Here is a 13,278-nt window from a genome sequence, read left to right as displayed (position 1 = left end):
ACACGAAAACAATCAGTCTAGCCTTTCTAACCAGGTGTTTGGTTCAGTGCAATTCAACAGTTAAGAGCACACACAGCACAGTCCAACCAAAGCAGAGCTGGTCTGTCTTTTAGCTGTGTGACTTTGTGCGGGTTAATCAACATCTCTGAGCCTTTCCCCCCTAATTCATAAAATGGGGCTAATATTATTACTCTAACTGACAGGGGCATTTTGAAGATTAAATCAAATTCAAGCATAATACACGGCTCGAAAGCTGGTGGGTCACTGTAACGGTCACCACTGTCATCATCACCATCCTGTCTTTGTCATCATCATCGAGGAAGGACTTCACAGCTGGGTTGAAAGGATATGTTAATAAGAGCAGCTATTTAGAAAAATATGTTTCTTCTGAACAGCATTTCTCAAAAGGAGAACAAGAAAGCTGGCTTTAGTCCACACTCTTGGGGGTTAGGCAGGCCACCTAATTTCCCAGAGCCTCACTTTTGGCGTATGTCAAATGGGGCTAATAGTGTGTCAGCTAGCTTCCCAGAATGCTGTGCTACTGACCTAGATGAGATGAACCCTAGTGCCTTAGAACATGGAGTTACAAGGTAGGGAGAGTGCTCCTAACTTGTAACACCACCAGCAAAGGTTTTGCCACCTCTGATTGCTGTCTCAAAGGCATGCATTCCAGTACCAACATTTTCAAGAGACTTTTCAGTTTCCAAAAGCCATTCTTGATTCATTTCCCTTTATAATATCCTCCCTTGGAAGAAATAGACTTGGCCTGTGTTAGCCAGAGAAGGTGTGTGAATTGGGGTTGGGGGAGCAATAATGGTACAGTGTGCTGTGCTCGCAGGTAGGCATGTTATGTTTCCAGTAAAACTGAGTCTGCTCTGAGAATCCTCAGGTCCAAGTACTGGGGCAGGGAGGGCTCATTATGTAGCTCTGACATGGGATTGCCACTAAGGTTACAGCAATAAGCCCTTATTTGGAGAATGCTTTCATTTAGGGAAGGTTTTTATTTTAGTAATTTCTCTTAAAACAGAAAAGCTCATCAATATCAAATCCAGTTGATTCAACAGTGAATGGCTGTTATATGTTAAGACCCTGGGTTTGGAAGCCCCATCTCTTTAAGGCTTATTTAAACTTCAATTTTTTGCTTGGTTCTTGCTAGATTTAATAAAACAAAGCACCACCAGGCTTTTGGCCACCCTTAGATGGATTAATATCCAAGTTCCTCCTAGCAGCAGGTGCATATGCCCATGGGAAAGTACCCTGTTCTCCTGTTTCATTTTCAGAACAAAGAGGAGAGGGGCAGAGGAATCCCCAGGCAAGAAGTATGGACAGCAAAAGCTGTTGCACAGAACTCTGGGAAGGCTCTGGTGAGCAGGTGGGCAGCACATGCAAGGTTGAAGATGTGGTGGGTGAAGCAGATGAAGGGCAAAATGAATGTGATTGGACTTGAGCATACATCAGCCTGTTCTGATCTCGTATTGCAGACTAATGTCTAAGCATTTCTGATACTGTCCTGCTCATATGAAAAAGATCTCAGGCTTCCCTGGTGATGTCTTCTGCAACAAGTTTCTGAGAAGCACGTATTGGAGGGAACCTTTTGCCTGAGGTGCACGAAGAGGTCAATGACACAGCATATCCAAATGCCTGTGGAGATGCCCCAGATGCCTGTATTCATGGTCTTTGGATGGGAGGTTACTGCCCGTGCTGGCTTAGCAATGGGATGGCATCCATAATAAAGACAGATGGGACTACCAAGGTATTTAATAAGTATGATGGTGAAAAGAAAGGACTCACATAGATGTTCTTCTGCAAGCATTAGGAAACTCAGAGCAGACATAAGACAAGTTAGTGGATTTTGGCCCAATATGACGATGGAAAGAAAGAATGATTATAAAAACACCTACCCACCCTTTCCGTGGCCATTACTTGGATATGGAAAAGGCAACTCACAACCAACTAGAGACTCTGAGAAACCAACGCTGTATGGAGATAGCTTTCGGGTCAAAACAATCTCACTAATCCCTGCTTTGCAAAACATCAACAAGTACATGTAATACTAGCAAAACCTGAGCTTTCCATAAATCAGAAAACAATGGAGGCATTGTCTGAACTCGCCAAACGGCCCTTTGCTCCCACAATGCAGAACATTCTAGTCTGTGCGCAGCCAAAACTCAGCCCAATCTTATCGAACTAAATTGATGTATGAGAGGAAAACCTAAAAAGGGAAGCAGCGAAATAATGATATTAATTCTAATAATGCATTGACTAGTGTTCATATAAATCACTCTCCCTACTCAGATTGATTTCATAAGAGTAAGAACACCATGAATAAGCCCATCTACAGCTGTTCCGGGCCTCCTCTTGCAAACAGAGTTCAGGAAAAAGGGTTGGGGGTATGCTGAAGGGTCAAGGAATTTTGCCTGAGAAAGGCCTGTGGGCTCAGCCCCAGAGGTACCGAGGTAATTGGCCACACACACAAACGTTGCTGCATCCGAACATTTTTGGCAACTCATGAAAGCCTCGTTCCTAGAGGCCACTTGAGTGTCCAAATAAAAGGGGATTTTTGTTAGTGAAAACTGGAAAGAATAACCCATCCTAGGATCAGGCGAAGAGGGCCTGGCCTGTTAAAATGTAACCCTGGGCTGGCCGGAGTTTGAAGTGTTGCTGGCAAGGATTTGGAGCAGCCATGAGGAGAGCCAAGTGTCGCTCGCAAGGGAAGCCCCTTTGTTGATGACGGGAACTTTCCACGGTCCAAAGAGCCTGCCTGACCCATCTCAAGGGCAAGAGCGCCTGTGGGGCAGGAATTTTCTACCCAGAGCCAAGTGAGTAGAGGGCCTGGGGTTGTTGTTGCCTCCCCTTGTCCCCCAAACTCCCCTCCCCATTCCTTACCCCACCCACCAGGCTGTGATTCCAGGCAAGTGAGATTCTGTGGCTGACCTTGAGGGCCTGCGTTTGCACATGGCCTGGGAACAGCAATTGCTCTCCGTGTGCTTGCAGGGTGTTGACAGCTGTGGGCTGAGGGAGCTGGGGGAGAGAAGCAGAGAAAGCCGTGCTGCAGAAATAAGGCCACAGAGGCCTTCTCTTATCACGAAAGGGCCCCCAGCTGAAGAAAGTTCTACTGCTGCTTGCTTCACAAAGGAAATACCTTCGCCTACTGCAGGCCAATCTCAGCCTTTTTGTGAAGTAGAGGCTCCGAGGCTCGGCGTCTATGGTTGCCAGATAAAATACAGGTTGCCCTGTTAAATTAGAATTTCAGATAAAGGTTGGATAATGTGTAAGTACAAGTATGTTCCAAATATTGTATGGGACATAATTCTGCTGAAAGAATTATTCGTTGCTTATCTGAAATTCAAATTTAACTGGGCATCTGCTTTTTTTATTTGTTGCGTTAGGCAGAATTCTGAGACGCCCCTCAGTGACCCTTGCCTTTGTATAATCTCCTCTCCTGGAGTGTGGGTGAAACCTGTGATTATGATGGGACATCAGTCCCATGATTATGTTACATTTCATAGCAAAAGCGATTTTTGCAAATGTGGTTAAGGTCAACAATCAGTCGACTCTGAGTCAGTCAAAATGGAGATTATGTAGGTGGGCTTGAACTAACCACACGAGCCCTTTGAAATCTGGGTCTAGAGGCCAGAAACAGAAGTCTGAGATTTGAAGCCACAGAGAATTCTTCTGCTGGCCTTGAAGGAGAGAACTGCTGTATTGTAGAGAAGGCCACTTGGCAGGGGATGGTGATCAGCCTTCAGGAGCTAAGGGGAGCCCCAGTTAACAGCTAGCAAGAAAACATGGACCTTGATCCTACACTGCAATGACCTGGAATCGGCTAACCCCTGGAAAAGCTCAGAGGAGGACCCTGAGCCTCAGGAGAGAGGGTCGCCTGGCCGACACCCTGATGTTAGCTGTGTGAAACTCTGAGCAGAGACTCCATCCCTACTGTGCCAAGACTCCTGACCCTTGCAAACTAGGAGCGGAAAATGGATGTTGTTTTAAGTTGCTATGTTTGTGATGATATGATAGGCAGCAATAGTGAACTAATACATTCTCTAAATCTGTAGCCTGTGGTCTCCAAGACACACTGATAGGGTTTCCTGATATAGGCAACAGAGACAGAAGAGGAAATGAAGGGCAAGGGAGACCCAGATATACTGGACATCTTTTTGTTGGCAACCACAGCAAAAACGGCAAGGGAAGAAGGCAGACCATGCCAGTGTCTGCTCTGGGGCCTGTGTCCTGGGAGGCACGGGTGACCCGGCTTCTGGAGCACAGACCCCACCATGTCTGTTCACAGGGAGATACATACACACTCCCGTATGTACCTTCCTTCCCAGGGAGGAGCGTGGGGGATAGCGTGTCACTTTTCTCAGATAAAGGTGCAGTTACTAGTTCTGCAAGTAAACATGTGGTATCATCCAGAACCCATTACTGATCCTAAACTGAAGAAACACATGCACTCCATGAAAAGATAAAAGTGTGTGTGTGTGTGTGTGTGTGTGTGTGTGTGTGTGTGTGTTGGGAGGTGGGTGTGAATATAAACAAAGAACCGGAGGCCTTGCCAGTCTAGAACTTCCCTGGGCATCCATTCAGCTTGCATTTAGATCATGTGAGCAAGTCCTAAGAGTCTAAAAGAAACTTGGGTGTACCTTTTAAAAGGGTCAGAAGACCTGGTTTTGTGTTTCAATTCTCCAAATGTTCTTTTGCTTATGGATTCCCCTAAATTCTCTTTCCAACAGCTTCTTCTGTTGCTCTGGCCTCATGTTGCCCTTGAAAGTGGCCAGAGGAAACTCTTAGGTGTCAGCCAGTCAGCATGGAGAGATTCTCTTTCATCCCCTGAGTGTCTGGAGATGCGAGTTTAATGAGAGGCATCGACCTTTGAATTATACAAATGGACCTCTTTAGCAATCACTTCCCTCCCCAGTCCATACCCACCCTCAGCTTTTAATCTTCTCAATTATATTTCCTTTTCATTGATTACTACTTTGCTAACTTTCAGATTGAGCAAGCAGTAAAACCTCAGCCACACAGGTAATGTAATTGCTTTTTGAGCCTGACGCCTGCATCTTACCTCCTGAGGCGGCCCTCAGACCTCCCTCCCACCCTAGTGGGTCTTGGCAAGTCCATCGGCCTTCAATTGATTTTGCAAGATGGCCCCTTCCATCCAAAGATCTGTGCCATACTGGTTAGGAAGATGGAGTTTTAGTTCTGAGCTTTAAGTAGCAAAGATAAGAGGGGGTGGGAGGGAAAAGGGGGGTTGGCCTGCTGCTGGAGTGTGGGAAGGGCACTCACAGAGGCTGACTGTATCCAGCTAGGCCTGGGAGTGAGCAGGTGATATGCCTGGGAGCAGGGAGCTCTGAGTTCTGTTCCCACCTCTGCTCTGACTTTCTGAGTGACCTTCTTTGAACCACTTAACTTTCTGTGCTTTCCTCTTGGTGCCATCTGTAAAGGGGAGACAATGACACTTGTCTGTGAAAATGCTTTGAGGGTTGCTGGCATAAAAGATGCAATGTAAAAGCAAGTGATGGACAATGTTCCCCATAAAGAGCCCCTTGTTTGCATCTGCGAGAGGCCCTATTTGAGGGCTAAGAAGAAAAATGGAGAAATTTCCTTGATATTGAGGCCAGGCGGAGGACGTGGCTTGGGACCAGTTAGAAATCCCTTCCGTGGCTGGGGGCTCCTGAGCTGCTGTCTGGAGGGGAGCTCAGCGAGGTGCATGCTGGGACCTGGCCTGCAGAACAAACAGAACCGAGGTCTCCGTACCAAGAAGGACCCAGTGCCATATCAGGATTAGCCAAGGGACCCAAGGAGCAGCAAGGGCGGTGGGGGCTGTCTCCCTGTGATTTATGTGCATGGATGGCATTGATGTGGGGACCCAAAGGGGGAGTGGGGAGTCAGAGAATTTTGGGGACATTTTCAGAACTGGAGGTCGTTCAGAGGAAATTACTCAATAAAAACCAGGTTTCTCTAACTGAATAGATCAATTTACAGCTCATAAGGTGGAAAAAGTCTGAGACTTCAAGATTCTGGCTGGGAGGGTCTCCTAAGGTTTCCTCCCTTGGCAGAGCGGCTGTGGCTTTGGCTCTCTCACACCGGGCACCCCTTCTGCAGCTTTCAGGGCCAGCATTTTTCTCTAGTCTTGTTTCTCTCTTTCTCTGCTATTTAATTTTTGCTGGTTAAGATTCTGCACCTCCTTTTTCTTCCTCTTACAAGCCTCCCACTTTCAACTTTCACCTCCCTACAGTCCTATTAGAGAAGCCCTTATCATTTTTGTTTTCCTGATGATACACATTCTTTTTCTATGATTCCCGCTCGCAGCTGCCTCCCCCTCCCCACTGCTAATCTCACTGCCTCTCTTCTCTCTGTTTTTCCTGTAGGTCCCCAAAGCTTCTGCCTTTCTCCTCCAGCTGCCTGTGGTCTGTTTTTTTTTTTTTCCTGCACACCTCTCAACCTCTCTATTTTCCCTTCTCTGCCTTTTATTTTCCTAGCCCTTCTCTTTGGTTGCTCTCTTGGCCTTTCTCAGTTGCTACTGCTGTAATTCATCATGAGTATCCAGTAACACCATCACCTATTGACTGGGCTTCTTTAAGTTTTGCGCTGATGCAACCAAGTTCTCAGGAAGGCAAGATCATAAGAAGAAGGACAGGGCCCAGATGGAGTTGTATTAGCATTCCATAAGTCATCCATCCATCCATCCATCCATCCATCCATCCATCCATCCATCCATCCATCCATCCATCCATCCATGCCTTCATTTAACCATTCATTGATTTATTCATTCAACATTCATTGAAATGTACTATATGCCAGACACCGAGCTAGGCACTTAAGAGAGAATGGTGATCCAGTGTAGGCATGGATCTTGACTTCTCTAAGGACTAAGGAGAGGTATATGGTACCAAGAGACCATCTTGCTTGGATGTGACCTCCTTAGGAATGGAGAATTAGGCTGAGATCTGAAGGCTGGGAGGGAAGAACGTGCAGGCAGTGGGAACAGCTTTTGAGAAAGATTGCCCTTCCTCATTCCTACCAAATCTCCCATTTGCTGGCCAAAGACTTTGGTTCTTCTAGCAGATGTCAAGGCTGCTAGGCCAGAGTTCAAGTGCGACAGATCCTATGTCCTGATAACAGTGACTTAAATCTATTCAGACTAAGTAGTAAATAATGGACATCAGTCCTTTCCTGGAAATAGCCTTTATAGGTAGAAGGGGCATTTAACACCTGAAGGTGGGAGATTTTGGTTAGAGGGTCATCCCTGGCATATGTATGTGTCCCTAGGATGACGTGCTCACTCTACATGGTGCTGGGGTGGCCTCTGAAGTCTCTGGGGGAAGAGCACACGCTTCCTCGCCAGCCTGTTCTTCCAGGGGCCAGTTGGCTGGCCAGATGAGCTGTTCCTTCCTCCTTCAGAGCCTCAGTGCTTCCATAAACTTAGGAGATCAGGCAGTTCTAGAAGCCCAGAACCTCTCTCCTCCTTTTCACTGGCTGGTCACAGATTCAAAGCGGCCATTGGATTTCATGGCTTGATGGCCTTGTAATTGTTATTGGAACACACCTTGGATGGATATATGGTAATGAACTCACCTAATAGCAAACCTGTCACGCACCTCTTTGCAGACAGGATCTTTCCTGAGTGAAGATATTAGAAAACCATTCTGGAAAGGAAAAGCAACACTGACTGGTGACTTCAAGTTTAGGAAAAACACCACTGTTTGGGATTTTTTGTTGGCCTCTAACTTTAAACACTTTATTGGCCAGTTGCTAACCAACATGGTTTTTGGCCAGGGACCTGTTTATGTTGGCAGCAAATGTATGTATCACAAGCAGTTTGTGTGTTTCTGGGCATGTGTGTATGTGTGTATGAGTCTGTATATGTTATAAACTCCAAAACTTTTGAACACAAGGTTTTGTACTCTTTTTGCAGATTCTTCTGGCCAAGAAAACAAGCAACTGGCAGTCAGGGCATCTATGTGCATTAATGACTTGTTTTCAGGCCACCCCACCCCATCACAGCCACACTCTGACTGAGCCCAACCTGGCACTCTCTGGACTCCTGTCCTACTGAGTTATGAATGAGTGAGGTGGTCCCTGCCCAGTGAAGGGGACTCTGGGGACAGTGGGTGCTTTCTGTGTCACCTTGGTCTGCAGGACGAGAAGGTGAATCATCAGAAATGTTTGAGACAAGGAATCCTCCTAACTGGGGCTAGAAAGTCTCCATGTTCTTGTGGCTTGGCATTAAGCAAACAATTGTTTTTTGTTCTCTCAAATTATTTGTTGAAACAAAAGGCAACTGTCCTGGGGAGACAAGTACATTTTTTTCCAGGGTTTGCCCCTTTCTGCACCCCTTCTCACAGCATGCTTTCTGACTCTGTGCATTTCCACAGCTCAGTATCGGGTTTCCAGTGACAGAAAGGCAGGGTTTGCTGCTGTGGAATGTGCAAGCCACCTCTGCCTCTCTCAGGCCTCGTGACCCAGTGCAACATTGGAGCTAAAGGCAAATTTCACAGGATGGCACTTTCTCTCTCTAAAATCCCAAAGGGTTTCCCAAACCCGTAAGTCATGACTCTAGAAACATTCCCTCAGGGACCGAAAGTTTGGATAACCAGTGAATCCTAGAGCACAGACAGTAGTTTTCCCTCAAGCTATCATGTCTTTAGAAACTTTAGAAGTTGGATCTTCTGCCTAACAAAGCGTTGTTATTTAATTTTAAGACGTACGCTAGAAAAGATGTGGCTTATCAATTTGTATCTCGTTAGAATATGGCAAAATATGCTAGACAGTATAACTATATGATAGAGAATTTAATCTTCCTCTGAGGCTTTTGGGATTAGGCAGTGTACTTATCTACCCCCCACACTCATGTTTCTCCTTCAAGACTTGGGGCAAATGTCACCTTCCTGGTGGGGACTTCCTGTACCACTTGATCCAGAGCTGCCCCCACTCACCCCTGCAGGGCCACCTCATCTGTGCTCCCGAAACTCTTCCAGCAGTGTCACGTCGCAATGTTTGCATTTTTTGTTTAGAAATAATTTCAGACTTACATAAAAGGTGCAAAAAGAGGCTAAAGAATTTCTGTATACCAGTGTCTCTCAACCTTTTTCTCATGAGTGCCCCCTCCAAGAGCAAATTGTTAGACATTTTTTCCCTTATTGCCTTCTCCCATGACATTTTAATACCATAGATATACTGTATATCTGCTTATAGACTACATATATAGCTGAGCTTTACCTGGAAAAAAAGCAAGATGTTTTTGCCCCCCAAAACAATTTTCTTCCTTTGAGTGAAATATTGCCTCATAGAGAATGAATGCTATATATCCTTTACTCAGATTGCCCTAATGTTAACATTTTTCCGTATTACATACACACAAACATACACATTTATTTACACATATACACACATATATGTATATACACATACATGTCTATAACATATGCATGTATGTATATATATATATATTTTTTTCTGAACTGTTCGAGAGTAAGTTGCAGACATTATGTTCCTTTACCTCTAAAGATTCTAGAAAACATTTCTTATAAACAAAGACTTTCTCTTTTCATTTTAAAGAAAAATTTTTAAAGATTTCTGTAACTTCAACATGGCTGTTAAGTTTCTCAAGATCAGGAACTTGTGTCTTAAACATGTTTGGTGACTTAGCACCAGCGTAGTAACTGGCATGTAGCAGGAGCTATTATAAAATATCTCATTAGAACATAGCATATGCCATGCATTTCTATATAATTTATATACAACAGATATTACGGTAAAATAAAATAGTTTATTTTAATAGAAATATACAACATAAAATGTTATACGTAATAATACTAAACTACATTTTTATTTATAAATAAATGGAAATCAGGATCAGCAGTATCAACTTCAATCACAACGTATTCTGTAATTCAGAAGCTGGAAGAAATTGGGCTGACAATTTATAGACTTTGGAAGTTGCTTCAAAACCAGTAAATAAGAAAACAGGACTTACCTGATGTCCCTTTCACAGCACAAAAACGATGCTCCTAGTAAGTTGAGCGTGCTGTTTGCCATTCCAGTCTCAGTATTTATGCTGCTCTTTGGGAGGCAGTGTAATCCAGTAATGCAAACACTTTCTTGTCTCCTTACACTCACTCACAAATATTCATTGGCAGCTTTCTATTTGACAAGTAAAGATTGGGGGCTCCTGAATTTTACTTCGTATTTTCTATGAGCTTAACAAAATAAGTTATGAAACAGTATTTGCCTTGATTTTCTTGATTTCAAAATGAATATCAACCTATTGTGCCCTGTGTGCTTCCTAAGTCAGTGGTTAGTATGGTACTGGGTATGTTGGGGACAGATTTTTCATGGATTCTAGAATGAACAGATGTAGTACAAAATTCCAGGACTTTTTCTAGGAATATGGCATTATGAGTAAGAATATAGTCATACTCTGTATAAATACCTATCCTACAAAACATGCACATGATGTATAAAACATGTAAAATGTGTATATTTCAGCTTAATTGACTTTATATAAATTATTTTGCTAAATTGAATTTTACCGATAATGACACAATTCTATTTGACAGTCCTAAGCATAAATGGAAAAAAAAATTCTTAGTACATGCTATTCTGACCACCATTTAAACATTGTCTTGATCTTTTGGAGGATTGCCAAGCCTCATTGTATCTTGGAGACTCTTCCACTTCACGCAGACTTTGTAGGCAGCTCCCTCACTAGGTTATCCCAAATCCAATGGAACAGTCCCCTAACTTGCGGGATAAGTTTGGGTGGGGGGCTGAGAAGAGACCTGGGAGTTTCAGTGGGTGTAGAGAGAGAGTGTATCAAATACTCTTTTTATTTAAATCACAATGTTCATAATTTATATTTCCACATTTTGTGCCTTTCATTTCCTCTACAACAAATGGCCAGGAGAAGCTATCCACATCTTCCAAACTCTGAGACAAGACACCCATGAACAAATAACTGTGAGGGACTGAAACAAGTTATGGCAGATGACCCCATATCACTGAATCCTGAGCTGGGAGGGATCCCAGGGGGAATGACACTTTATCTTGTAAGTCTGTAGACAAAATAAAGTTCCTCGGAATGGAAGTGACTTGGTTAAGGTCACACAACAAGTTACTGCAGAGCTAAGACCAAAATCGAGGTTTGGCCCCTAGTCTGGGCAGTAGGATACGTTTTCTTTTTTTAAGTGCCTTAATTGGAAAATTTGAAGAATAATGGTTGAGAATATGTTTTGTTTCCACTTCTTCAAAAGAAATAGCCTGCATAAATTTAAATACTTTATGCATCTTTATTTGAGATGATCAAAGGGTTCAATTAAGTGTTATATTAAACTCATGAGACGAAGAAACAGAATAGGTGTCCTGATTTATTTTTAACCCCCATTTTGCAGGTGAGGAAAGTATGGTCTAGCCGAAGGCAGTGATAACATTATGAGCTCTCCTTGAAGCTCTGGCAGTCTTTGGACAAGGATTTTCTTTCCTAACTCAGATATCTGGAGTTTCTATTAGATTACACTGTTCCTTAATGGTGGGGCCATGTATTTGGGCAAGTGAAGTTTGAAGTTTACCTCCTTCTCATGGCTCCTTTTGAGTATTTCCTCTCCAAGCCCCTACATGCCTATGTTATGGCACACCCTGGGTTTCTTCTCTACAACTAGACTTTTTACTCTTCTAATAACAGTGGTGTCACATGCCCTAGACTTTTTCCAAACCCCTCTCTCTATTGAAACATATCTGTCCTGTGTCTGACTCCCTTATGACCCTGTTCATGTGCTAGGACTAAATGGGTTCTAATAGGTTCATCATAAAACTAATATATACCAATGAATAAAATAGGCCATGTGTCAGACTATTCATATAACATATTGCCATACTAATTAAATATACACATGGCTCTAAAAAATTCCTACCCCTGTAGTAAACTCAACTTCCTCTGAAATTTTAAGTATTTTATTGAATCATATTTATAGGAAAAAGAATAAGGTACAAAGTACCTAACTGATTAAAAAGTCTTTAGAATGTTCATCCATTTTGAGGGCGACACAAGCAATCATTTTGCAGGAGATATTCATCACCCAGAGAATGAACATCTCTGAACTGTGTAGGTCCAAGGTCAGAATTGGAGGCATGTTTACCTGAAGTAAACAACAGCACCCAGTGGAATGAGGAGCCTAAAATTGTAGGTGACAATCTTTATATCCAATTCACTGGAAACATGGTTGTGTTTCCTTGGTGGGAGATTTTGTTGTTAGTTCTACAGCTGTTAAACCAGCAGAGTTCCAGGAATGAGAAGTAAACATTTTTAAAGTAGAACATTGGGTGAAATACTAGAGATTCCTTTCCTACTTTTACATTTTTGTTCATAGATCCATGTTTTCTGGCAATGGGAGAAACTACACCATATATTGGACACTGGTTCAAATATATATTGCATCCTCCAGGACTCACTCCAAAGCTGGAATATGGTATCTCACAGATGGAGCTGAAACTGACTCTTCAAGAGTCCACTTTACCAATTTATATGACCAGCTGCCTCTGGGTGACAGGACACATAGTAACACCACAAATACCATGAATATAGACTGTTGCTTTGCTTCTTTTGCTGAAAAATGAGTTTTTTAGGCAGGACAAAAAAAAATTACTAAATAAAATGTAATAATTGAACTTCATCAAAGTTAAAAACTTCTGCTTGTTGAGAAGCTCTATTAAGCAAATGAAAAGGTAAGTCACAGATTAGGAGAATGTATTCGCAACACATGTACTGACAAATGACTTATTTCTGGAATATACAGAGAAATTTTTTACAACTCAATAATAAGAAAAAATAACCCAATAAAAAGGGCAAAAGTTGAACAGACACTTCACAAAAAATATAAAAATAGCTAATAAGCCCATTAAAAGATGCTCAACATCATTAGACACCAAGGAATGAAAATTTAAACCATAATTAAATACTACTATACACCCATCAGTATAGCTAAAATTAAAAACATTGACAATGCCAAATGTTGGTAAGGATGTGTAGCAACTAGAACTCTCATATATTGCTGATGAGAATATAAGATGGTCCAACCACTTTGAAAAAGAGATGGTTGATTTCTTATAAAGTTAAATATGCACTAACCATGTGCCCCAGAAATTCCACTCCTAGGTATTTACCCAAGAGAAATCAAAACATTTGTCCACACAAAGCCTTTACAAGAATGTTTATAGCAGCTTTATTCATGAGAACCAAAACCTGGAAACAATTCAAAAGTTTCTCAATGGATAAAGAAA

The sequence above is a fragment of the Rhinolophus hipposideros genome, assembly GCF_964194185.1.
Source record: "Rhinolophus hipposideros genome assembly, chromosome: 11".
NCBI classification, from domain to species: Eukaryota; Metazoa; Chordata; class Mammalia; order Chiroptera; family Rhinolophidae; genus Rhinolophus; species Rhinolophus hipposideros.
Note: the sequence above shows the minus strand (reverse complement) of the source record.